Genomic DNA, 25,947 nt, shown 5'->3' with positions numbered 1-25,947 from the left:
TGTCCAATGCTTTATTTATATTTTCTTATTGAATCTTCAGAGTAATACTGCATGCTAGGTCCTACTGTCTCCTGCTGAATATATGGGGAAGCTGGGGTTCTATCCCTTGCCACTATTTGCCAAGGGACTCTCCGAAGGAAAATATGGGCACCAGGATAGAAGCCCAAGTCTATCTCACTCTGAAGTCCATACCACACTGACAAACTGGGCAAGCCTTCATAACGTGCACCATCTAAATCAACCAGATCCTTTCCGCCTCCCCCACGTCATCGTTGTCCTGTAATGCAGAGCTTCCAAACAGTACTGTGCATACGAATCATCCAGAGATCTTGTTAAATGCAGACTCTGATTCAGCAGGTCTGAGGTGGAAACTGAGATGTTGCATTCCTCATAAGCACCCAGATGACGCCATTGTTGATGCTGTGTGGACAACACGTTGAATAACAAGAGAGTCCTTCGGCCCCTCCATCTTCTCTTGCTATTTGCCAATTGAGACCCAAGAGGCTTCTAAGGTTATAGAATTGAGACTGGGAATTAGTTCCACCTTCTTTAGCTCAGTGGACTCAGATTTTCCAAATCACCCCTGCCTCTCACCAACGCCAGCCTCACCACCAACATCACCATCATATGTGCACGTGTGAGTGTGCACATGCACACGCACACACACACACACCCTCTCAGCCTCTCAAATTTTATATCTTTTTGTCATATGGCTATTGTGTGCATTTTATATGAAATCTTTCCAATATCAAATGAAAACTCAAATTGTTACTAGCCATATTTAACCCCAAAAGGAGAATTCCACCATATGCAAAATGTAGCAGCTCCAGCAATTTACAAGTGAATAATGACTTAAGAAATGATAATCAGCCTAATGACATTTGGTTGCACATGGTTAAGTGCCGGGCCAAAAAAAAAAAAAAAAAATGCCTTTCGCACTCTCAAATTTAAACCTAGGAGAAGTATTTAAGGAGTTCTTCATAAAGTGTCCCTCTCTTGCTAGCCCATAATTTCATAGCTGTGGTCCTTCCCATCCAGCCTCATCTCTCTATGTATTCCCCAAAATCTTCCCTGCCCAGCTGTGCTGGTCTTTCAGCTCCTCGAGGGCCATGATCTTTCTTACTTCAGGGCCTGACTGTACTCTTCTCTCTACATGGGGATTCTCTTCTCCCATATGTAATTCTCTGGAGATCTCTCTGTCTCCAAGCCCAGAATTTCCTTCCATAGTGCAGGGTTTATGGTCAGGACATACTCATTGACCCTGCTCGCCATTCCAAGAGGTTGACTTCATATGCTAGTCTCTCCAGGTGGGTCAACACTTTTTGGTGATCCAGAAAAAAGTAAAGAAAGCAATCAAAATGAAAGAATGTAACAATGGCTAGTAACCCACGCCAGCTTACAAACGCCAATGGAATGATCTCCATTATCACTCAGTCAAGGATTTCCTCCATGAATCAATGCCAAGAGGTAGGACAAGTGAAGCAGTGTGAAATTCACAAACATTCTATTTATATATGCTGGTTACAACAACACTAATACAAGAAGGCACTACCACCAAGACGTTCCTGCGTATAAAACTCAATGCAGGGGGGCAAGATGGTGGAGGAGTAGGAGACCTAGATTTCGTCTGGTCCCAGGAATTCAGCTGGATAGGGATCAAACCATTTTGAACACCTACGAACTCAACAGGAGATCGAAGAAAAGAAAAGCAACAACTCTCTGAACAGAAAAGCGACCACTTTCTGGAAGGTAGGATGTGTGGAGAAGTGAATCCGAGGTGATATTTGGGAGGATAGACAGCAGGGGAGGGGGCATCCACCAGCAGCTTCTGGCAAGTGATAGAGCCGCGGAGCACAAAATCAGAACTTTTAGAAGTCGGCTCCACTGAGGGACATCGATCCAGTGGCTAAGCGGCGGTGGGGTGGGGGGGTGGGGGGTGGAGGGGTGGAACCCGCTCTGGGACAGTGTGGTCTCAGGACCCTCGGGGTCAGAGGAAGACCAGGGGTGCCTGAGTGTGGCAGAGCTCCCAGGTATCAGAGCGGGGAACCCGGCTGCAGAGACGGAACCGAGCAGCTCGGGGTTGCCATAAACCGTGATCCGTGGCACAGTCAGGCCACTGCTCCTCCAGCAGGGACCCAACAAGCGGCAGATCCGGGGAGACTCACCTTCCTCCCCCCTGAGGAGCGGCGCGGGAGCGCACCACAGGGATCTGCTGGGTTTGGAGACTCCACACCAAGTTTGGTGCCAGAGATAGAAACACTCGGTCACAAGCTGGGTGAGCACAGAGTGTGGCCAGAGACTGGGGAGACGGGAGTGATTGACTGCTTTTCTCGGGGGGCGCATTGAGGAGTGGGGCCCCGAATTCTCAGCTCCTCCAGGGCGGAGATTGGGAGGCCGCCATTCTCACTCTCGTCCTCCAAAGCTGCACCAACCGAAAGCTTGCAGGGAACAAAATCTCCCGAGAGCAAACCTAAGCAGATTATTTAGCCCAACCAGGCAAGGGCGGGGCAATTCCACCTCCGGCAAAGACATTTGGGAACCAAGGCCACAGGCCCCTCCCCCAGAAGATCAGCGAGAACAGCCTGCCAAGACCAAGTTTACCAATCAATGAGAACGGCAGAACTCCAGCGCTAGGGGAATACTGCACATAGAATCCATGGCTTTTTTCCCATGATTCTTTAGTCTTTCAAAGTTAATTTTTTTAACTGTTTTTTTTTAAATTTTTCTTTTTCCCTTTATCAACCAACACCTTATCAATCCCTTTCTTAAAATTTTTTTTTTATTTTTCATTTCTAGAGTCATAATCTATCCCTTCATAGTAGTTACCCTTATTTTTGGTATATATATATGTATATGAGTAGTTCTCTCTTTAAAATTTTGGGATACAGTTTCTTCTAATAGATCAAAATATACCCTAAATCTCTAGTGTATGGCTTTGTTCTAGTCTCCTGCCTGATCACATTCTCTCCCTTTTTTTTTTTAATATCCTCTTCTTTCTTTTTTCAACCAACTACTTCTCAATTCCTTTTATAAAATCTTTTATAATTTTCATCTTTACAGTCATATTCAAACCCATCATTGTACTAACCCTTATTTTTGTACATATATAAGTTTTTCTTTCTTTAAAATTTTGGGAGGCACTTTCTTCTAACAGACTGAAATACACCCAAAATCTAGTGTGTGGCACTGATCTATGCACCAGCCTGATCATATTTGATCATATTCTGTTTTCTTTGTTTTGTTTTGTTTTTGTTTGTTTTTATCTTTTTCTTTTCTCCTCCTTTTTCTTTCTTTCTCTTTCTTTTCCCCCAGTTTCAGGTTTTTTCTGATTTGTTTAGTGGATATTTTCTGGGGACACTGTTACCCTGTTAGCATTTTGTTCTCCCATTCATTTATTCTCCTCTGGACAAAATGACAAGATGGAAAAAATCACCTCAACAAAAAGAACAAGAGGCAGTACTGACCGCCAGGGACCTAATCAACAGGGACATTAGTAAGATGTCGGAACTAGAGTGCAGAATGATGATTTTAAAGATACTAGCTGAGCTTGAAAAAAGCATGGAAGTTATTAGAGAAACCCTTTCTGGAGAAATAAAAGAACTAAAATCTAACCAAGTCGAAATCAAAAGGCTATTGAGGAGGTGCAATCAAAAATGGAGGCTCTAACTGCTAGGATAAATGAGGCAGAAGAGAGAATTAGTGATATAGAAGACCAAATGATGGAAAATAAAGAAGCTGAGACAAAGAGAGATAAACAACTACTGGATCACGAGGGCAGAATTCGAGAGATAAGTGATACCATAAGACGAAACAACATTAGAATAATTGGGATCCCAGAAGAAGAAGAAAGAGAGAGGGGGGCAGAAGGTATATTGAAGCAAATTATAACAGAGAACTTCCCTAATTTGGGGAAGGAAACAGGCATCAAAATCCAGGAGGCACAGAGAACCCCTCTCAAAATCAATAAAAATAGGTCAACACCCCGATATCTAATAATAAAACTTACAAGTGTCAGAGACAAAAGAGAAAATCCTGAAAGCAGCTTGGAAGAAGAGATCTGTAACCTACAATGGTAGAAACATTAGATTGGCAACAGACCTATCCACAGAGACCTGGCAGGCCAGAAAGGACTGGCGTGATATATTCAGAGCACTAAACAAGAAAAATATGCAGCCAAGAATACTATATCCAGCTAGGCTACCACTGAAGATAGAAAGAGAGATAAAAAGCTTCCAGGACAAACAAAAACTAAAGGAATTTGCAAACACGAAACCAGCCCTACAAGAAATATTGAAAGAGGTCCTCCAAGCAAAGAGAAAGCCTAAAAGTAACAGAGACCAGAAAGGAACACAGACAATATACGGTAACAGTCACCTTACAGACAATACAATGGCACTAAATTCCTATGTTTCAATAGTTACCCTGAATGTAAATGGGCTAAATGCCCCAATCAAAAGACAGAGGCTATCAGACTGGATTAAAAAACAAGACCCATCGATATGCTGTCTGCAAGAGACTCATTTTCGACCCAAAGACAGCCCCAGATTGAAAGTGAGGGGGTGGAAAACCATTTACCATGCTAATGGACACCAAAAGAAAGCTGGGGTGGCAATCCTTATATCAGACAAATTAGATTTTAAACCAAAGACTGTAACAAGAGATGAGGAAGGGCACTATATCCTACTTAAAGGGTCTATCCAACAAGAAGATCTAACGATTGTAAATATCTATGCCCCTAACATGGGAGCAGCCAATTATATAAGGCAATTAATAACAAAAGCAAAGAAACACATTGACAACAATACAATAATAGTGGGGGACTTTAACACTCCCCTCACTGAAATGGACAGATCATCTAAGCAAAAGGTCAACAAAGAAATAAAGACTTTAAATGACACACTGGACCAAATGGACTTCACAGACATATTCAGAACATTCCATCCCAAAGCAACGGAATACACATTCTTCTCTAGTGCCCATGGAACATTCTCCAGAAGAGATCACATCCTAGGTCACAAATCAGGTCTCAACCGGTACCAAAAGGTTGGGATCATTCCCTATTTTCAGACCACAATGCTTTGAAACTAGAACTCAATCACAAGAGGAAAGTTGGAAAGAACTTAAATACATGGAAGCTAAAGAGCATCCTACTAAAGAATGAATGGGTCAACCAGGAAATTAAAGAATTAAAAAAATTCATGGAAACCAATGAAAATGAAAACACAACTGTTCAAAATCTTTGGGATGCAGCAAAGGCAGTCCTAAGAGGAAAGTATATAGCAATACAAGCCTTTCTCAAGAAACAAGAAAGGTCTCAAGTACACAACCTAACCCTACACCTTAAGGAGCTGGAGAAAAAACAGCAAATAAAGCCTAAACACAGCAGGAGAAGAGAAATAATAAAGATCAGAGCAGAAATCAATGAAATAGAAACCAAAAGAACAGTAGAACACATCAAGGAAACTAGGAGCTGGTTCTTTGAAAGAATTAACAAGATTGATAAACCCCTGGCCAGACTTACCAAAAAGAAAAGAGAAATGACCCAAATCAACAAAATCATGAATGAAAGAGGAGAGATCACAACCAACACCAAAGAAATACAAATAATTATAAGAACATATTATGAGCAACTCTATGCCAGCAAATTAGATAATCTGGAAGAAATGGATGCATTCCTAGAGTTGTATCAACTACCAAAACTGAACCAGGAAGAAATAGAAAACCTGAACAGACCTATAACCACAAAGGAAATTGAAGCAGTCATCAAAAATCTCCCAAAAAACAAAAGCCCAGGGCCAGATGGCTTCCCAGGGGAATTCTACCAAACATTTAAAGAAGAATTAATACCTATTCTTCTGAAACTGTTCCAAAAAATAGAAATGGAAGGAAAACTTCCAAACTCGTTTTATGAGGCCACCATTACTTGATCCCCAAACCAGACAAGACCCCATCAAAAAGGAGAATTACAGACCAATATCCTTGATGAACATGGATGCAAAAATTCTCACCAAAATACTAGCCAATAGGATACAACAGTACATTAAAAGGATTATTCACCATGACCAAGTGGGATTTATCCCTGGGCTGCAAGGTTGGTTCAACATCCGCAAATCAATCAATGTGATATAATACATTAATAAAAGAAAGAACAAGAACCATATGATCCTCCCAATAGATGCAGAAAAAGCATTTGACAAAGTACAGCATCCTTTCTTGATCAAAACTCTTCAGAGTATAGGCATAGAGGGTACATACCTCAATATCATAAAAGCCATCTATGAAAAACCTACAGCGAATATCATTCTCAATGGGGAAAGACTGAGAGCTTCCCCCTAAGGTCAGGAACACAGCAGGGATGTCCACTATCACCACTGCTATTCAACATAGTACTAGAAGTCCTAGCCACAGCAATCAGACAACAAAAAGAAATAAAAGGCATCCAAATCGGCAAAGAAGAAGTCAAACTCTCACTCTTTGCAGATGATATGATACTTTATGTGGAAAACCCAAAAGACTTCACCCCAAAACTGCTAGAACTCATACAGGAATTCAGTAAAGTGGCAGGATTTGTAAAATCAATGCACAGAAGTCAGTGGCATTCCTATACATCAACAAGAAGACAGAAGAAAGAGAAATTAAGGAGTCAATTCCATTTACAATTGCACCCAAAACCATAAGATACCTAGGAAGAAATCTAACCAAGGAGGCAAAGGATCTGTACTCAGAAAACTATAAAATACTCATGAAAGAAATTGAGGAAGACACAAAGAAATGGAAAAACGTTCCATGCTCATGGATTGGAAGAACAAATATTGTGAAGATGTCAATGCTACCTAGAGCAATCTACACATTCAATGCAATCCCTCTCAAAATACCATCCACTTTTTTCAAAGAAATGGAACAAATAATCCTAAAATTTGTATGGAACCAGAAAAGACCCCGCATAGCCAGAGGAATGTTGAAAAAGAAAAGCAAAGCTGGTGGCATCACAATTCCGGGCTTCCAGCTCTATTACAAAGCTGTCATCATCAAGACAGTATGGTACTGGCACAAAAACAGACACACAGATTAATGGGACAGAATAGAGAGCCCAGAAATGGACCCTCAACTCTATGGTCAACTAATCTTCGACAAAACAGGAAAGAATGTCCAATGGAAAAAAGACAGTCTCTTCAACAAATGGTGTTGGGAAAATTGGACAGCCACATGCAGAAGAATGAAACTGGACTATTTCCTTACACCACACACAAAAATAGACTGAAAATGGTTGAAAGACCTCAATGTGAGACAGGAGTCCATCAAAATCCTAAAGGAGAACACAGGCAGCAACCTCTGTAGCCACAGCAACTTCTTCCTAGAAACATCGCCAAAAGCAAGGGAAGCAAGGGCAAAAATGAACTATTGGGATTTCATCAAGATAAAAAGCTTTTGCACAGCAAAAGAAACAGTCAACAAAATCAAAAGACAACCGACAGAATGGGAGAGGATATTTGCAAATGACATATCAGATAAAGGGCTAGTATCCAAAATCTATAAAGAATTTATCAAACTCAACACCCAAAGAACAAATGATCCAATCAAGAAATGGGCAGAAGACATAAACGACATTTTTCCAAAGAAGACATCCAAATGGCCAACAGACACATGAAAAAGTGATCAACATCACTTGGCATCAGGGAGATCCAAATCAAAACCTCAATGAGATATCACCTCACACCAGTCAGAATGGCTAAAATTAACAATTCAGGAAACAACAGATGTTGGCGGGGATGCGGAGAAAGGGGAACCCTCCTACACTGTTGGTGGGAATGCAAGCTGGTGCAGCCCCTCTGGAAAACAGTATGGAGGTTCCTCAAAAAGTTGAAAATAGAGCTACCATACGATCCAGCAATTGCACTATTGGGTATTTACCCCAAAGATACAAATGTAGGGATCCGAAGGGGTACGTGCACCCTGATGTTTATAGCAGCAATGTCCACAATAGCCAAACTGTACAAAGAGCCAAGATGTCCATCGACAGATGAATGGATAAAGAAGAAGTGGTATATATACACAATGGAATATTATGCAGCCATCAAAAGGAATGAAATCTTGCCATTTGCAACGACGTGGATGGAATTGGAGGGTATTATGCTGAGTGAAATAAGTCAATCAGAGAAAGACATGTATCATATGACCTCACTGATATGAGGAATTCTTAATCTCAGGAAACAAACTGAGGGTTGCTGGAGTGGTGGGGGGTGGGAGGGATGGGGTGGCTGGGTGATAGACATTGGGGAGGGTATGTGCTATGGTGAGCACTGTGAATTCTGTAAGACTGTTGAATCACAGACCTGTACCTCTGAAACAAATAATACATTATATGTTAAAAAAAAATGAAGAAGAGGGCGCCTGGGTGGCTCAGTTGTTAAGCGTCTGCCTTCGGCTCAGGTCATGATCCCAGGGTCCTGGGATCGAGTCTCACATCGGGCTCCCTGCTCCGCGGGAGGCCTGCTTCTCCCTCTCCCACTCCCCCTGCTTGTGTTCCCTCTCTTGCTATCTCTCTCTCTGTCAAATAAATAAATAAAATCTTAAAAAAAAAAAAGAAGAAGAAGAAGAAGATAGCAGGAGGGGAAGAATGAAGGGGGGGAATTCGGAGGGGGAGACGAACCATGAGAGACGATGGACTCTGAAAAACAAACTGAGGGTTCTAGAGGGGAGGGGGGTCAGGGAATGGGTTAGCCTGGTGATGGGTATTAAAGAGGGCACGTTCTGCATGGAGCACTGGGTGTTATACGCAAACAATGAATCATGGAACACTACATCAAAAACTAATGATGCAATGTATGGTGATTAACACAATAAAAAAAAAAACTCAATGCATTCTCTTTTGGTCACAGATTCATACTTTCCTATGATCTCCATTATTGTCCTCTAAGAAAACTCCTCCTGGACTTCCTTCCAGTGATTTTCTTTTCCTTTGACTCTGAAAATGTCAAAACTGCAACATCTCTTCTTCTTTACCATGCTTGGATCTCCAGCCATCTCTCTGGAAAAGACTGCATCTTATGAGCACATTATGATTGCCTAATTCTATATTTATAATAACTATTATAATAACAAAACAAAATACACAAAATATTCCCTAGCACATAGAATCTCTCCCAGTTGTCACTTACTCCCTGATAATAATTATTATAAGCAAACATTTAATATGTGCCAGGCACGATCCTAAGCACTTTACATATATTAATTCACTAAACTTCAAAATAACTCTAGTGATAGGTACTATTATTATCTTCCCTATTGTACCGATTAAGAAACTGAGACACAAAGAGGTAAAGTGATTTTCCCAGTGTCAAACAGGTGGTAAGTCTGAATTTGAACTCAGGCTGTCTGGATCCCATACTCTGAAAGCACTATACAATGCTACTCTTATTTATAGGATACTTGTCTACACATATCGCTTAACCTAATAATCTCTCATTTTAATTCATTTAACTCCTAATCAGCACATTCCATCGCATATAGTTTCAAATTACCATGGAAATTCGAAGAACAAAGAACAGTGTGCTATGAGAAAGAGTAACACTGGGGATTTAATTTTGATCAGGAGAATAAAGGAAGTGCTCTCTGAAGAATGAAACTTGAATGGGGACCTGAAAGATGAGGAGGGGCCAAGCACATGAGACCTCAGGGAGAAAAATGTTCTAAGACATGAGAATAGCTTAGCCAAACCCTAAAGACAGGAAAGTAACTGGAAATAAAGAACTGACCTAAAAACTTGGTGGTTAGAACTGAGTAAGAACAAAGTAGAGGGTGTGTGGGCAACCAGTTCAAGGGATTTGGCAGTGAATATGGATGAAGAACCAGTAACCAGAGAGAAGTGGAGTCAGAAACCATTTTTGTTTGGGGGGCAGTGGCTAAGACAAGAAGTCATTTAAATGTGTAAGGGGTGACAGCACAGGGAAGAAGAGACTTAGATACATGACGCAGATAGAAATGGTGTTTTATTAAAAGTTCCTCAGGTGATGCCAATTGTATCAGAGGTGAAATGAGTAGTACCACCTGATGTGATCCTTGAGGGATGCTCACCAGAATGATAGAACTCCAGAATTACAGGGAAGGCAGACAAATGAAATGAAAAGGGAATAAAGGAAATCAGGGAATCCCTCATCCTTAATGCCAGACCCATTATTTTTCTCTCTAGACCTTTTCCCACCTTTTCCTTCCATCACTCATAATGGAAGTCCACTGGATGACAGAATCGAAGATAACAAAGCTGCTCATCAGACAGTGAGGGAACTAAGGATCAGAGTGAGTGACTCACATAGCCAGATGGCTCCATGGTTTGTCCCTGCCCCTTCTGTTCTACAGAACCACACATACGAAACCCTGAAGTTGTGCTAGGCAGGATGATACCCAAAAGTCAGCCATGGAGCCTCAACCCACAAGGATCCCTTAATGGGTCCTGTTTGACCAATCTCATAAAGCTAAAGAATAAGGCTCCTTTTTCTTTTGTCCTAGAAATGTCAAGAGCCTCTCCAACCATTTATTTGATGGAGAGGTTGCTAAATGTTACGGCGAACGGCCCCATCGATCTGAGTAATAGCTGAGTGTTAGTGTCTGCTGAAACCCTAAGACCTCACCAACCTGCAAGGAAAAGTTTTCCTGACCTCCAGAGCGTGCTCTGCGTGATTATCAGTAACAGGAAGGTCATGTGCTGCAATGGACTCTGGCCTGGAGGTAAGGGGTGTTCTACCTGAGCTGTGATTCTGCTGCTGACTTGTGTGGCCTTGAAGAAATCACTTGATCTCTCCAGGGAAACTTTTACTACAAGGGAAAAGGGGCTAATACAAATAACCCCAAACATGTGCGCACAGACTTTAGAAGCAAGTGCATCCCTTCAGAATTGTGTGACGCCAGTGAATTCCTTCACCCCTCTAGCAGGTAACTGTGGCTACAACATTGCTTGCGGCTGAGTAACAACCACAAAATCCCAGTGGCGTGCAGCAATGAGAATTCATACAGCTCATGTATCTACAGTTCAGTTGATGTAGGTTGAGCTGGGCTGGCTGATTTAATCTGGGCTTGGCTGGAGTCGCTGGCTCTGTTCTGTGTGTGTCTCATCCTCTTCTGGCTCCAGCCAACTAGCCCAGGTATATGTTTCTCATGATGACGGAGGGGATGCGAAAGAGCAGGCAGAAACACGTGAGACCTCTTAAAGCTCAGGCTTGGAACTGGCACATTGTAACTCTCATCTTATTCTATTGGCCAAAGCAGTCCACATGGCCAAACCCAAAGTTAAGGAGCGGGGAAATATACTTCATTCCTTTGGTGCCAGGAGCTACAAAGTCTTGTGGGACAGGACATACACAGAGGGAGGAGCCAGTCAGTTGCTCCACCTGTCCAACCCAGTTTCCCCCTTGTTCCCCCATTACATTGTGCCCCACTTGGAATGAGCCCCCATCCACCTATCTAAACCCGACCTATTCTACAAGTCCCAGACCAACAGCCCCTCTCCTCCACCATATGGAGCCCCACAGTTGACCAGAGCTGTTCCAATTCTCTGGACCTTATGGAATGTGTCTCTTTCAGCGCCCCTGATGCTAGAGTTCAAACAACAGGGGCTGGTTGACAGATTAGGCTCTCCGTGAAGGGGATGTGATGTTGGTGCTTAGCTTTCCCAAGAAGAGAAAGAAGTGTTGATTGTCTTCCATAGAACTGCCTGACCTAAAACCCCTGGGGAGCTGAATGGTCTGGCTCCCTTTCTGCGGTCACAGTGGGAACCAACCTGCGGTCCACCAGCAGAGGGCGCTGTGTCTTGTTGCCTTGGCCCCACAGGAGCATGGCTTGGGCACCAATGCCCACAGTGCCCCCTTCAGCTGGTGTCAGAACCTTCATTCTCCTGGGAGCCAGACCTAGTAGGGCTCAGGAGCAGATATCATCGGGATTTTGAAACTTTCATACCAGCCACAATACCCAAAACTTCCTTGTTGAAGAATGCTTCCCCCTATAAAATCAATCAGTGCACAGACCTCAATTTAGATTTATTCAATCCACCCCCAACTATAAACATAATTTTTTAAAGTGAGAAAATTAGGTAGAAACGACAAAAGTAGGAAAAAACAAGATGCAGCAGTAAGCATGATGAACACTCAACATTAATTATATTGCATCCCTGGTAATACCCAGCTTTCGAGAAGCTAGGAGGGTAATAAAATGCGTGGATGGCCCCAATTCAGCTTCTGCCACAGAGATCAATGGCTGAGTCTCCTTTCTCCCATCTTTGGGTCTTCCTTATCAGGCTCCTGGATTTTCAAGGTCTCACTCACCTCTGGCTACAGGACCAGGCCTGCTGAGTCTCAAAATAAATACAGTCTGACCCCCACATCGATTTCCTCTCAGCCCCCAGGGCCACTCTCTCAAAGTCCTGTTCTGCCACTTTCTTCAACGTCGGAGGCAGCCCAGCCCCCTGCACACCAGGCCGTAGACTTTTACCTCATCTCCCTCTTAAGTGCCCAGGGACCATTTTGCACACACCTCTCAGCAGCGGCTACAGCAGACACCATAAACCTGTGAGCAGGATTCATTAGCTCCTTAACAGGTCCTGGTGCTCACCCTCCCCAGTGCTCTGCTTCCTCGAGGTAACTGCAGACTCTGGCAGAGAAAAGAAAGAGAGTCCAGCTTCCATTGATGCCCCATGGTGGCTCCAGCGGCCACTTGGAGCACATCAAAGTGGGCTCTTGGTTCTACAGGCACGAACCAGAGCCTGGTAGATGCACTTCCGGCTTGGCTGTGCTCCCTCTGCTCAGAGAACAATTTAGGACATTTTTTTCCACACCATTCTGGAAAGAAGGGACCTACAGATATTTGCTAATTGGCATCACAAGTCCTAGCATGCCCTGATCCCTGCAGAGCACCTTGTTACTCTAATTGTTTGGAGACCCATTTTCATATCCCAAAACAAGGGGCCAGAGACTCTGTAATAACCTGAAGGCAAGAGATGCTAAACGTTCTCATTGCCTCTGCTCTAGACAGAATGTAGTTTGCCATTTCAGCCATGGCAGGCCAGGATAATTCGAGGGACACCTGTGATCTAAGAAGTTCCTTCCAATGGGTGAGGATCCACAGGAAGAAGGGATCCATCAGGGTTACCCCAAAGGGGGATGAGCTGGCATGGGAGGTCATGGGCACTAGGGGGGTTCAAACTGACTCTCTCGGCCAGGCCAGAAACCTGGCCATTACCTATGGTTCTTCTTCCTCTCTCCCTGACCAACTCAGCAATCAGCAATGTTACCTGCTAACTCGCTCTAGAATCTGTCCCATCCTCCCCATTTCCATTACCGAAGCTCAGTTCATTTCTTACCTAGACTATTCTCTCCACTTGCACCCACAGCCTGAGTCTCCGGCTCTCTAACCCAGGGAGCAGCAAACTACAGCTCATGGACCAAGTCTGGCCAGCCACCCATTTCTGTAAATAAAGTTCATTGGCACACAGCCATGCCCATTTGCTTACACTTCGTCTGACTGTTTTTATGCTACAACATCAGAGTTGAGTAGTTGCAAGACAGCACGTGTGCACAGAGTGAAAAACATCTACTCTGTGGCCCTTTAAGAAAAAGCCAGCTGAGGGGCACCTGGGCGGCTCAGTCATTAAGTGTCTACCTTTGGCTCAGGTCATGATCCCAGGGTCCTGGGATCCAGTCCCACATCGGGCTCCTGGCTCAGCGGGGAGCCTGCTTCTTTCTCCCTCTCCCTCTGCCTCTCTCCCTGCTCATGCTCTCTCTCTCTCTCTCTCTGTGTCTCAAATGAATAAATAAAATCTTAAAAAAAAAAAAAAAAGAAAAGAAAAAGAAAAAGCCTGCTGAGCTCTGCTTTCCACCACCACCACCACCGGCATGAGTTCAAGTCACTTGTCTCACTCAAGATTCACCAACTGCTCCCCCTGCCAAATGGGAAAAATTTAAATTCCTTGGCATACATGCATGCAACATTCTTTATGAATCTTTACCTAGTTCCAGGATTACAAATTGGCAGCCCATGGGTTTCATCTAGCTGCTTTATGTCTTTTGTGGCCCACAGAGTCAAAGTATTAACTTAATTGCCAACTTTTATAAATCACAAGATTATACATCAAAGTTCAGATTTCTGATTTATCTTGGAAAACACAGAACTCTGGCAACACGCGGCCCCTGTTCCCACACAGCATCCATCAGCCAGAATCTACCCTCATCTGCCCCCTTTAGATGATGCCTGTGCTCTCCAGTTCACCACAGACCCCACCACTCCCTAGTATCCTACACCAGGCCTGCTTCCCTCGTGTAGGCAGATGAGCCTGACACCCACTGCTCTTCCTTCTCTCTTTACCAGCCAGCCCTGGTAGTTCTCTCCCTGGAACGACTTATTATAGTTACACCCAAAGACTCAGAGTTTCCAAAGAAGCCATGCTCTCTCCCACCTCCACGCCTGTGCACACACTATGCCCTTGTATTAGTCTGCCAGGGCTGCCATAACTAAGTACCGCAAATTGGGTGGTTTAAAGAATAGAAATGTATTTTCTCACAGCTCTGGAAGCTGGAGGTCCAAGATGAAGGGGAGAGCAGACTGGTTCCTTCTGAGGCATCTCTCCTTGGCTTATAGCTGGCCATATTCTCTCTGCATCTTCATATGGTCTTTCCTCTGTGCATGTCTGTGTCCTAATCTCCTCCTCTTATGAGGACACCAGTCATACTGGATGAGGGCCCACCCTAATGATCTCATTTCACCTTAAGTACCTTTTTAAGGATGCTACCTCCAAACAGAGTCACATTTGGAGGTACGGGGGTTAGGACTTCAACATATGAATTGGGGTGGGAGACACCATTGAGCCCATACATACCTCTCTTCCAGGAATGCCCTCCCCTACTTTAATCATTGGACAAATACTCACTCTTTCTTTAAGAGGCAGATCAGACACCCCTTCCATGGTGAGACCTCCTCAGAAATCCCCTGCAGGGTTTGCCTTCCCATCTTATATTTCTCTGCCACTTGGGCACGCCCTCGCTAGAGGACTATCACTTTGTACTACAATGATTAATTTTCCCCCTTTTTTTCCCCCACTGAACTGTGAGCTTCTGGAAATAGTAACTACTTTTTTCACCTCTATTCATTCAATAAATATCCACTGGGGACCCACCTGCACCAGGCATTGTTGATGCCACTGAAAATCTGACCGTGAACAAGATGGACTAGTTTCCTGCCTACAGAGATTCTACACTCGAGGGAAAAGGACAAGAAATAAGAAAATAAACAAAAAAGGTCAATTGCACAGCACCATGTTTAACCCCTTGGGGATGATCAAAAGACACTGAATGACTGCTATAAGAGAGACGTGTGCAAGATGGGTCTAGACATCTTAGGACATTTTCAGACTTGGATTTCTGTGATGTTTTGACTCTGAGTTGCTGAGGCAGTTATTATGTAGAATGTCAGTCAGCCTCCCCTTGTCCTGAAAGCTCATGTCACTAGCTTGGGTCACTGCCTCCCTAAGCCCTTCCTTAAGTCATGAGACCCAACACCATGCCTAGGAAGAGATGTAAGGACCAACACAAAGCCCCCCAATGACTCCCACTGCCCCTGCCTCAAAAATCCCCAGGGTTAAGGTCTGGTTGCCAGTGGCCAGACCCAGAGATGGGCAATATTTTCCTGTGTGCAACCTCCAGGTAAATTTGTGGGAGAGAAATGAAGGCAGGGCAAAGGACTAGGCCTAAGAGGATCCCCCTCTATGTAAATGATGTCCATTTCAGGAGCATCACAGTCTATAACTACCTGTAAGAAAGTAATGGGTGATTTCTGGAAGTTCTCCACTAATACATGAGAAATGGCACCTGCCACACCATAACCCCCACTCTGCTGAAAGCACAAAGCCAGTGGGAGCTCAGCATGGCCACCCATCACGTCCACTCCCTTCCCAGTTCCCACAATTCTTAAAAAGTGCTATTTGTGTATCACTGAATTTTTTAAAAATGCCTATTATAGAAATTTTTAAGTGGATTAGAATGTAGGCACAAAATTCACCCATGGAACTCCAGGTCCTCTCATATTCATTCATACATATAAAATTCAGAAATCATTTTTGTCACATAAAAACTTACGTTAAACTTACAGATTAAAAAAAAACTTAGGGATTAATGTTAAATTTATACATGAGTAGGAACTGGCTTACAAATCCTGGGCACCCCACTCTTGAGCACATCTAGTGGTCTTTTACAACATTTAGTGCACTTTATAAATATATTCCAATATGGCTTGCATGTCAATTATCTATTGCTGGGTGGTTTATATTGTGGGTGACCACTCTCGATGATTATATATATGATTTTATTTAAATGATTATATTTTCTATGCAACTCTTGTTGGTAAAGAAAAGGTAAGGTTCACCAAACTACCAAATTCTTATTATCTCTAATAGGTTTTAGTTCATTCCCTGAGGTTTTCTATTGTCGATATTCCCATCATTTTAAGTAATGATTATTTTGCCATGTTCTTTCCAATATATATCCTTAGTTCGTTTTCTTCTATAATTGCATCAGTGAGCAATCCCGGGCGCATGTAAATAATGAGAGAAAGAGTAGTTTGTTCCTATATTTAGTGGAAATGTCACTAGGTCTCCCCACATTGACAGGCATAATATTGGTTAGCTGTTGGTTTGGTATAGATTTCTTTGTTTGGTTAATAAAAAATGCACTTTCCTATTATCAGTAATAGATGTCAGATTTTATCAAATATTTTTAAGGATCTACCATGATGATCTCAAGATTTAGAGAATACTTTTTTCCTACACTACACATTCCCATAATCCTTTATTTTCCCATGTCACAGGGCCAATAGTAGAATTACTAGATCAAAGATATAAATGTTTGAAAGTTCTTCATACATTTTGTCAAACTGTATCCCCAAAGGATTGGGCCAAATGGCACTCCCCACCTGACCCCACCCCGCAGGGGATAGAAATGGGCTCTGCCCAGCATTGTGCTTTAACTACTAAAATCTGTCAACTGATAAGACTATTGAATGTTGGCTATAAAATATACAAGATATACCGCTTCTGTCCCACTCTCCTAGTGCAACTCTTAAAAAATAATTGTTGGTCTTCAGGTTTATGGTACCTGCTGACATTTCATAAAGATTTTAACACAATTCCTCTGGAAGGGCTGTTAAGGAATATCTAGCACAATGACTGAGAAACATTTTGAGGTCACAGAACATAATAATCTGAAAAAGTTATACATGCTTTTCCCAGAAAAAATGTGCACACGTGTATTTTTTTTTCCAGAAATTTCCAAATACCAGCAGATCTCCTGAAGCTCATCAGTGGCGTGTCACAGACCCACAATGAAGAAGTCTGACCTAGTCCAACACTTCTATTTTACAGATCAGGACAAATGAGGCCAGAAAATCCTGCTTTGGTTAAAAAGTGAAATGAAACCATCTTTTGACTTGTTTTAAAGTCCTTTTCCAAAAATATCTGAAAAGAAAAGCATGTATTAGTTTTCTTCTTTAAAAAGATATTTTTATTTTGAAAAATTAAAACATTTTGAAGAATAGCATTACTGAACTTGCCGTGAAGCTTCCCAAGATAAACACTTTAAGGGAGTCCATATCCATTCTCATGGGGTAAATGGGAAAATGTGCCTGAGCAGGTTTGAGAAGATCCAGGATCTGGTCCCAGCAGGCCAGAAAGTTAAAGGTCTATCCTGGAATAACTCCTAAACCCTGTGAGGCTCATTTACCACGTGTATAAAATAGGGTAATAAAAGGGTTGTAGGCTGTGGAGGGTTGTGTGTGTGTGCTGTGTACGAGTGTGTATTGTGAGTAATGGCGGGTTGTGAGTTTTATGTGTGTTGTAGATTTTATATATCTATGATGGGGCATGTGTGTGTATTTTAGGCTATGTGGGGGGTGGCAGGTTGTGTGGAGGGAGTTGTGGGTTGTGTGTGTATGGGGATTGTAGGGTGTGTGTGTGTGTGTGTAGATAAGGCTAAAGGGGTAGGCTAGACCAGACTGTGGATGGCAAAATAGATGCTGGTGCCCCAATGGTATCCCATCTTCAGTGCAAGACAGCTGGCCTCCAAATGCCAGCACCAGCGTGGATTTGCCTGAGGGTCTTCTCTGGGTCTGGGTCCCACTTTGGCCCCACCTCAGCAGGCCAGAAGTGCCAGCCAGTTCATGCTCTCAACCCCCAGTGGCCCCCCAATCAATGACTGACAAGGGTTGGAGGATAAATACCCCAGCTCTCCAAAGTTCAAGTTCTACATCCTTCCCTGGGGCTCCCCTGCAGGATCTTACTACAACTGGCAAATGCAGTAATGGGCAGTAATGTTGGTAACAAGCTTGAAAGTGATCTTCTATTCCCGTCTGGGTGTCTCCTGAGATCCTTCCCAAATAAATGACTCGTTCTCACATCCATTATCTCAGTGGTCCACTTCTGGGCAAACCCAGGCTAAGACAGCCTTATAAGCCATTCTGAACTTGCCCCTGAGGGCAATGGGCAGCCATGAGGGTTATCAGTGGGGGCATCACACATCCCGTTATGTGTTTAAAAAATTAAGTGAATAAGACCTAAGAGTCCAGGAACTTTCTGTAGCCTACATCTCATACCCCAAGGGAGGTGGCTCTGTTGTTGATGCACAAAGCCTCCTAATCAAGGAAGGGTATTTGCCCACCTGCCAGGCACAGTGGTCCCATTCTCCAAGGAGCAGCCAAGCCAAGACTTAGGTCCAAGCAACCTGCTTGACAGCCCCATTCACACTGGGATGCTTTCCTAGAAACACCTTCAAAAGCACTGTGCCCGAACCAGTCAAGAAAAAGATCCTGGGCCAACGTAAAACCTGTCAGGCAGAGCTGCCGTTCTGGTGGACACTGTCATTCTGCTCAGCCCCCACTTGGAAAAGGGAGGCCAAAGCCACCTCCTGCCCTGGGACAGGGGCCAGGGGCCTGGTTTCTTTGCCAGTCAGGCAGCTGCTGGTGAATGTGCTTTAAAAGCGGGAATCTGGGCCACTAGAAGCTTCTGGTCCCGCCTGTGTGGCTCTCCAGGAAGCGTCATCATCGTCAGGCGGTTAAGCCTCCCGGGATTGCCACTCTCTCAGTGTGATGGGCAGCAGCCTTCTTGGCTGAGGCACCTCTGAAATTCTTCCCTGTCAGCCTGGACCTTCAGTGAGAATGAGAAAGGGCAGAGCCCCGGCCTCCGGGGGCCTGGAGGCGCATCAGAGCGGCGTGCGCCCACATGGGAAGAAAGGCACCTGGAGGAGGAGATGAGGCGCCTCTAAGCTGACAGGATGGACAGGACCCTCCCTCTGTACTATATTGGGGCTGTCCATCCCTCCCAGGACTGCTTCCTGGAGGCCCTGGGTGCACTGGCAGAGCCGCGGTAACAGTGTGCAGCACGACAGACTCCACGCCAACCCCCGAACAAACTACTTAACCCCTCCATGCCTCAGTGTCCTCCCTTATAGAATGAGGCAAATCATACTTATTTCACAGTGTTGCTGAGACGCTTCACTGACACCCTGTGTGTGGGAACCCCTAAGAGGATGCCTAACACGTACTGTTAAATATTCCTTTCCTTTCCCATTAGAAAAAGTAACACTTTTTGCAATAATTTCCATGTGCCAGGCACCGTTGGAAGAAAACTTTCCACACCCTGTGAAGCAGGTCCTACAACTCATCCCATTTTATAGATTAGCAAACTGAGTCAGAGAAGTCATGTAACTGTCAGGAGTCCTGGCACGTCCGGCAGGGGCACCAGGGTTGGAACACAGTGGCTCTGGCCCCAGAGCCAATTTCTCCCCCATTCCACTTGCTCCCCCAGTTAAAAGAAAAAGAGGAAGCCCACCTGTCCCATGAAGAATGCTTATGTACCGTCACGCATTAATCGAGTTCATCACTTGTTTACGCTAAGTTTCAAGACGACAGGTGCGTTCACTGGTGGGGTATATGTTGTAACTCTGGCTTCAAAACCAAACCAGCCAAAGTAAGGATGCCGGGCAGCAGTGGTTCACAAGGTGTGACCCACAGACCAGCCGCATCAGCATCACCTGGGCATGTGTCAGAAATGCAAATTCTCGGGCCCCCGCCCAGGCCTACTAAATCAGAAACTCTGGGAGTGGGGCCCAGCCGCCTCTGAGCAAGCTCTCCAGGTGGTGCTCATGAACACTAAAGTCTGAGCACCACCACTGTAGTAGAATCTATGTTTTCCTTCTGCAGTAACCACTAAGCATGAAGAATGAAGGTAGGAAGGAAGGAACAAATGAATGAATTGTAACATTGTTATTGTTTTATTTCCAGCTGATGTTGTTAGGAAATAGGGGTAGTGGACACGTAATGTCCACTGAGGACAAACAAATTCATTTATTCATTCATTCATTCTTCATTCAATATCCATTTTTGAGCACTGACTGTGGGCAAGGCACTATGCTGGGAATGGCAGCATATAGCTAAAAAGACAAATGCACCAGGTTCCTACTTTTACAGTCGAACAATCTAGTAGGGAAAGCACTCATGTAACACATAGTTACACAATTATTAAGTTGTGCTTGAGGTAAAGAATATGGAAGAGAGAAGGAAGGAGTCATGAATGCGTAGCGAGGGTCGCAGATCTCATCTTGGAGGTCAGGGAAAACCTCTCCGGGAAACTGACATTTGAGTCAAGACACTGTCCGCTGAAGCAGGTTAGGAGGGGGCAGCTGAGAGGGTGAGCAGGACCAAGTACCCTGAGAGCAGCATGTAGCAAGGCCCTGGGGTAGGAAGATGCTCCCTGGGTGGTCTTAGGTGCCCCCCCACACACACACCAGAGCCCTCTGAACCAGTTTTTCTGTGAATTCCTCTGCTCGGGGTTCCCACACTGTGTGACCGGCCAAAGCCAGAACCTGCCCCACACACAGGGCCCCGTGGGATTCCAGCTTCTCTCAGGGGACTGTTTTCCTACCCACAGCGCCAGACAGAAGCTTGGCTTGCTTGCTGCACCCCTAAGCCAGCAGGTGGCGGTTCCGAGATCCCATTTCACTGATGGGTAAATCATGCATGAAGCCAGGAGCTCCCCACAGGCAGGGACCACCTGGGGCTGTCTAGATCCAGCTTCTGTTCATCACTTTTGCTCTGAACTTCCTCTAGCTTTTCATGAGTACGGCTCTGCTTTCTTTCTTCCAAGCTTGATGACATTTCTTTTTTCTTGTTATGTCTTACCCAGAATTTCTCCATAATTAAAGAGAAGCAGTAATAGTGAATTTGCCACCTCAGCTCACTGCACTATATTTAAACCCCCCCCCCACGACGACATTAGGGGTCACTACAATGGACTTCCAGAGGATCACGGACTTCCCATCTGGACCTGAACCACCCAGGATTGTAATCTCTACCTCAAGCTCCTCTCGCCCAAACTGCATGAGCTCCTGGGCCTGTGTGCCAATATTCCCAGCAACTAACACAGCCTGTGGCATAAAACAGTGACCGGTAAATATTTTTGAGTGGCTAAATGCGTTCATTGTTAACCTTCATACAATCCTACAAGGTGGAGAGGACACTGTTCCTCTTTCAAAAAGGGAACAGTGGCTTGCGAGTGTCAGGTAACTCACCAGAAGTCCAGCAGAGAGCAAGCTGCATATCTTCGAGTCAAAATCAGGGCTGTGAGATCCCAAAGGCCTCTCTCCATCCCCCACACTGCCTCTTCCACAGCCTTGAAACTCCAGAAGGGCTAGGCTTGTAGGTGAGGGCAACTGGATGGAAAATAGGGCTGCTATCGTGTTGTGTGATTGGAGATGAAGTGTGTGAGCCCTGGGGCAAGGGGGAGTAATTGGGTGGTTGACAGAATGAGATGAAGGCAGACATCCCCATGCTGTCGCAACAGAGAAGACAAGCTCTCATCCCAGAAATAATAAAGTTTAATCCCTCATAAAGATAGCACCAGCTCTGCCCTGCAATGTAAGGAGCAGCCGGATCTTCCAGATGAAAAGCCAGCTCAGACTGGCGTACCTGCCTTCAGGATCAATCCCCAGACTGAACGCTCCAGAGCTTGCAAAGAGGGCCTCATAGGGACCAAACTGCCACCAAGAAAATCACAAGAAGGGAGGCTGACAGTTCTCTGTGACTCTCCATCCGTGAGATCCACCCTAACTTTGCGAGATATTCAGAATTCTAAACCCTTAGCAGAACTGAAATAGTGGTTATTACCTCATCACCATGAAAGTGGGGCAAAAAGCAGAGTACAGATTGTATTTCACAGTGACTGCAACCTTGCTTAAAACGCAAAATAAAAAATGTGCAACATGAAGAAGACAACTAAGAGCAATAACACAAAAAGCTGCAGGAGTAGGACTCAAAGTAGGGTTTTTCTCCTCATTTTCTATATTGTCATGAATGAACCTATCTCCTTGGAATCAAACAAAACTGCATTATAAAGGAATATAATGGTGCTTACTGAGTGCTTGTTATATGGCTATTTTCTTGCATCTTACATAACCCAAGGAAATGCATATTATTAGCCTTGTTTTACAGTGAGGGCAGTAACCTCTGATGGGCTGAATGACTTGACCAAGTTGTAGCTGATAAATGCAAAGCCACATTTTAAAAATAAATGTTGACCTACTCGAAAGCGTACTTTCCAACCTTGGCTGCAAGTTAGAATCATATGGGAAGCTTTTAAAACTTTTGCTGTCCAGGCCACTCCCCAGACCAATTAAATCTGAATCCCTCATGGGGCGCCTAGGTGGCTTAGCCAGTTAAGAGTCTGCCTTCAGCTCAGGTCATGATCTCAGGGTCCTGGGATCGAGCCCCGCATCGGGCTCCCTGTTCAGCTGGGAGTCTGCTTCTCCCTCTGCCCCTCCCCACCATTCATGCTCTCACGCTCTCTCTCTCTCTCTCTCAAATAAATAAATAAAATCTTTAAAAACAAAATCTGAATCCCTCAGTAACATGAGCTTGGTGCCAGTGACAGCAAGAAGTGTGGTTTTTAAAGACCAGCCCTTTAGTGGAGTTCCCGGCAAGCCCAACCTCCAGCCCTTGGAGACAGTCTCTATGCTCCTTCAGGGCCTTCAAGAAACTCCCTTCTGCTTAAACTAGCTCAAGTGCCTACGGTTGCCCATAATCAAGAACAAGTAACTTAACCCCTCTGAGCCTTTTCAGGAAGAATAATTAGCAATATTAGGAATACAACAGAGGTGTCTAGAGCTTGGAAGTTGAGGCTGGACTGCCTGTATTCAAATCCCAGCTCTGTCACTTACACTGTGGCTTTGGACAATTTACATCAGCTTTTTCTGAGCCTCAGTTTCCACGAAGTACAACAAAGATAATATGTACTTTGCCCAGTGTATTGAAGATCAAAAGGGAGAATGTAAATGGTGCTTCGCACATATAAAGCACTTAAAGTTTAGCTATTACTAAATAACTAAACTATTGTTGAGGTTGGCACTGAAAGCTATTCCCTCCCATAAGACCACTACAACCCCAAGCTCCAGGAACGCTAATCTCCTCCATGCTTCTTAGAGGCCAGGCCATTCCTGCCACCGTCCCCCCGCCCTTGTGGCTCCTGCCTGGAAGTGATGAGGGAACAAAAGGCTAGCTGAGGACTAAGCATAAGTTGATAACCTGCAACCCCTCCCCACACACACTCCTGAGTGGGACATGTGTGATATTCTTCCAGGAAGCTCCCACCTGTCCTAATGTTAATGCCTTGCTAGAGGGAAAAACAACTTTAACAATGGCAAGGCCTCCAGTATCTTGTAGGTCCTCTTTAACATATGAAAATCCTTCTGAAAGTTCCCTTTTCCTTACCTCCCCCAACCCTATAGTATATAATCAGCCACCTCTCACAACCCCAGGGCAGCAGCTCTTTCTGCCCAAGGGTCCTGTCCCCATGCTTTAATAAAACCACCTTTTTTGCACCGAAGAGGTCTCAAGAATTCTTTCTTGGTCAAGAATTCTTTCTTGGTTGTTGGCTCCAGACCTCATCCCACTGAACCTCCCCTATATTCCAAAATCCCATCAGAATGACCGCCCTTTTCATTCCCATCTATCCAAATCTTTCAAAACCTAACTTCTCTCCCTTCTTCATGAAATCCACGCTGTTATTTCCCTTCTCTGAACCTATGTAGCATCTGGCAAGTCCTACTGTATAATTTAGTACTTAATTACGCGTTGCTGTGATAATCTCAGTATTCCATCCTAGATAAGTCCCGTCTCCACGGCTACACTGTAGACTTCTCGAGGGCAGGTCCCTTGTCTCATATATGTCTTGGTCAACCCCACCGGGCTGGGCTGGACACTTAGGAGGAAAGAAAAGAAAAATGTGTCATATTGAATTGAGCAATTCAACAGATGCCAAATCAATGTCTCAGGTCACAGGAGCGGGGGAAGGTCAGCGAGGAAGCCAGGAGTGGGTCTCCAGGCAGCCCTGAATTCTACCCAGCGGAATGACTAGGAGGCGGTTTGGTAATTTGCATACAGATGACATTCTACAAAATGCACGTGCCTGCTTTTTCACCACAGAGGCCAATTAAATGCTTTACATTTTAAAAGCAGACTTTAAGAAATGCCTGTGAGAACAATTAAGAGCACAAAACACAGTAAATGAAACTGGAAGTTATCAAAAGCTATTGAAAGAAGTTGGGGAAAAATGGCCAGTGGCCAAATGGGAGGAAACAGAGTCCAGTGGATAGGGTGACAGACTATGGAAGCCAGGAGTCACTGGTCCCAGTCCCTGCAGAGCCTCCCACGGGCCAACTGTAACACAGAGATAATAACAGTGCTAGCCTCATACGGTAGTTGTTAAGACTGAATGTATTAATATATGTAAAGTAATTAAAACAGTGCCTAGCACTTAAGTGCTCAGTAACTGTTGGTTGCAATGATTATGATGATTATTAATATAGTATTATATATGCTCCAAAATAGCAGGGACCTTTTCCACCCTGTTTTCTCAGCACCTCAGCACTTCCAGAACACAGGAGGAAATTCAATAAATGTTTGTTGAGTGATCGAGTTAAATGGCAAGCTTAGCTGGTGACAACTTATGATCTGAAGCAGCCTGCAGACCTACTACCCAACTGCCTTATTAGTGCTCCCTCCTTCCCACAGCAAAGTCTCAGGAGCCCTTTTATAAGTTTCAACCCCAGCTTGATAGCCTCAGGGACCCAGTCCTAGCACATCCACTCTGACTCTCCTAGCCAGGGGTCCATCCTTTCCACAGATGATCTGGTTCCTGCCTCTTATCCAGCCCCCTTTGGACCTGCACATTCTGAGCCCTCCCCCAGCTCCAAGCTGGGACTCTAGAATCTTCAGGCCTGGGTTTAAATTCCAGTGTTCAGTGTCTTGCTAACCAGTGTCCATGGGCCATTTATTTCTTGTGTCTGGCCTCAGTCTCCTCATCTGAAAAGTGGACTAACGATACCCACTGATGGATGGAAATGCCCATAACGTGCCCAGCACAGTGTCTGCACACAAAGGGGAATGGCCCAATGTTAATTCCCTCCCAGCCTGCTACTTGCACAATATGGTAGAATCACTAGAGCCCCATAAAAACAACGGGACGAGCGATTCGGCCAGCAAGAGCTTGGTGATTGAAATCACTTGGTGATTGAAATCACGATCATCAAGTCTGTTTCTCCAAAAGAAAGCAAAACTTTGTAATAAAACTGAGTTGTGGTAGGATGCTAGGAAAAGCTATTTGCTGCAGCCTTAACGGGCAAGACAGAAAGGGCACAGCCTCAGAGGCCAGGGGACAGGTTTATTAGTAGGATTAAAGCCAGGGGGAGCTGCTGGAGAGTCAGGGTGGCTTATCAGCATGAAATAGTGTGTACTCACAGATAAGATCACCCACAGAGCAGCCAAGAGGCCACTTCAGGAATAAAAATTCGTAATGGGCTACTGGTAGAGCAAATACCAGTAGGCGCCCGGAGCACTGGTCCATGATCTTCTGTAAGGATGTCCACATCA

This window comes from Neomonachus schauinslandi, chromosome 5 (assembly GCF_002201575.2).
Source record: "Neomonachus schauinslandi chromosome 5, ASM220157v2, whole genome shotgun sequence".
NCBI classification, from domain to species: Eukaryota; Metazoa; Chordata; class Mammalia; order Carnivora; family Phocidae; genus Neomonachus; species Neomonachus schauinslandi.
Note: the sequence above shows the minus strand (reverse complement) of the source record.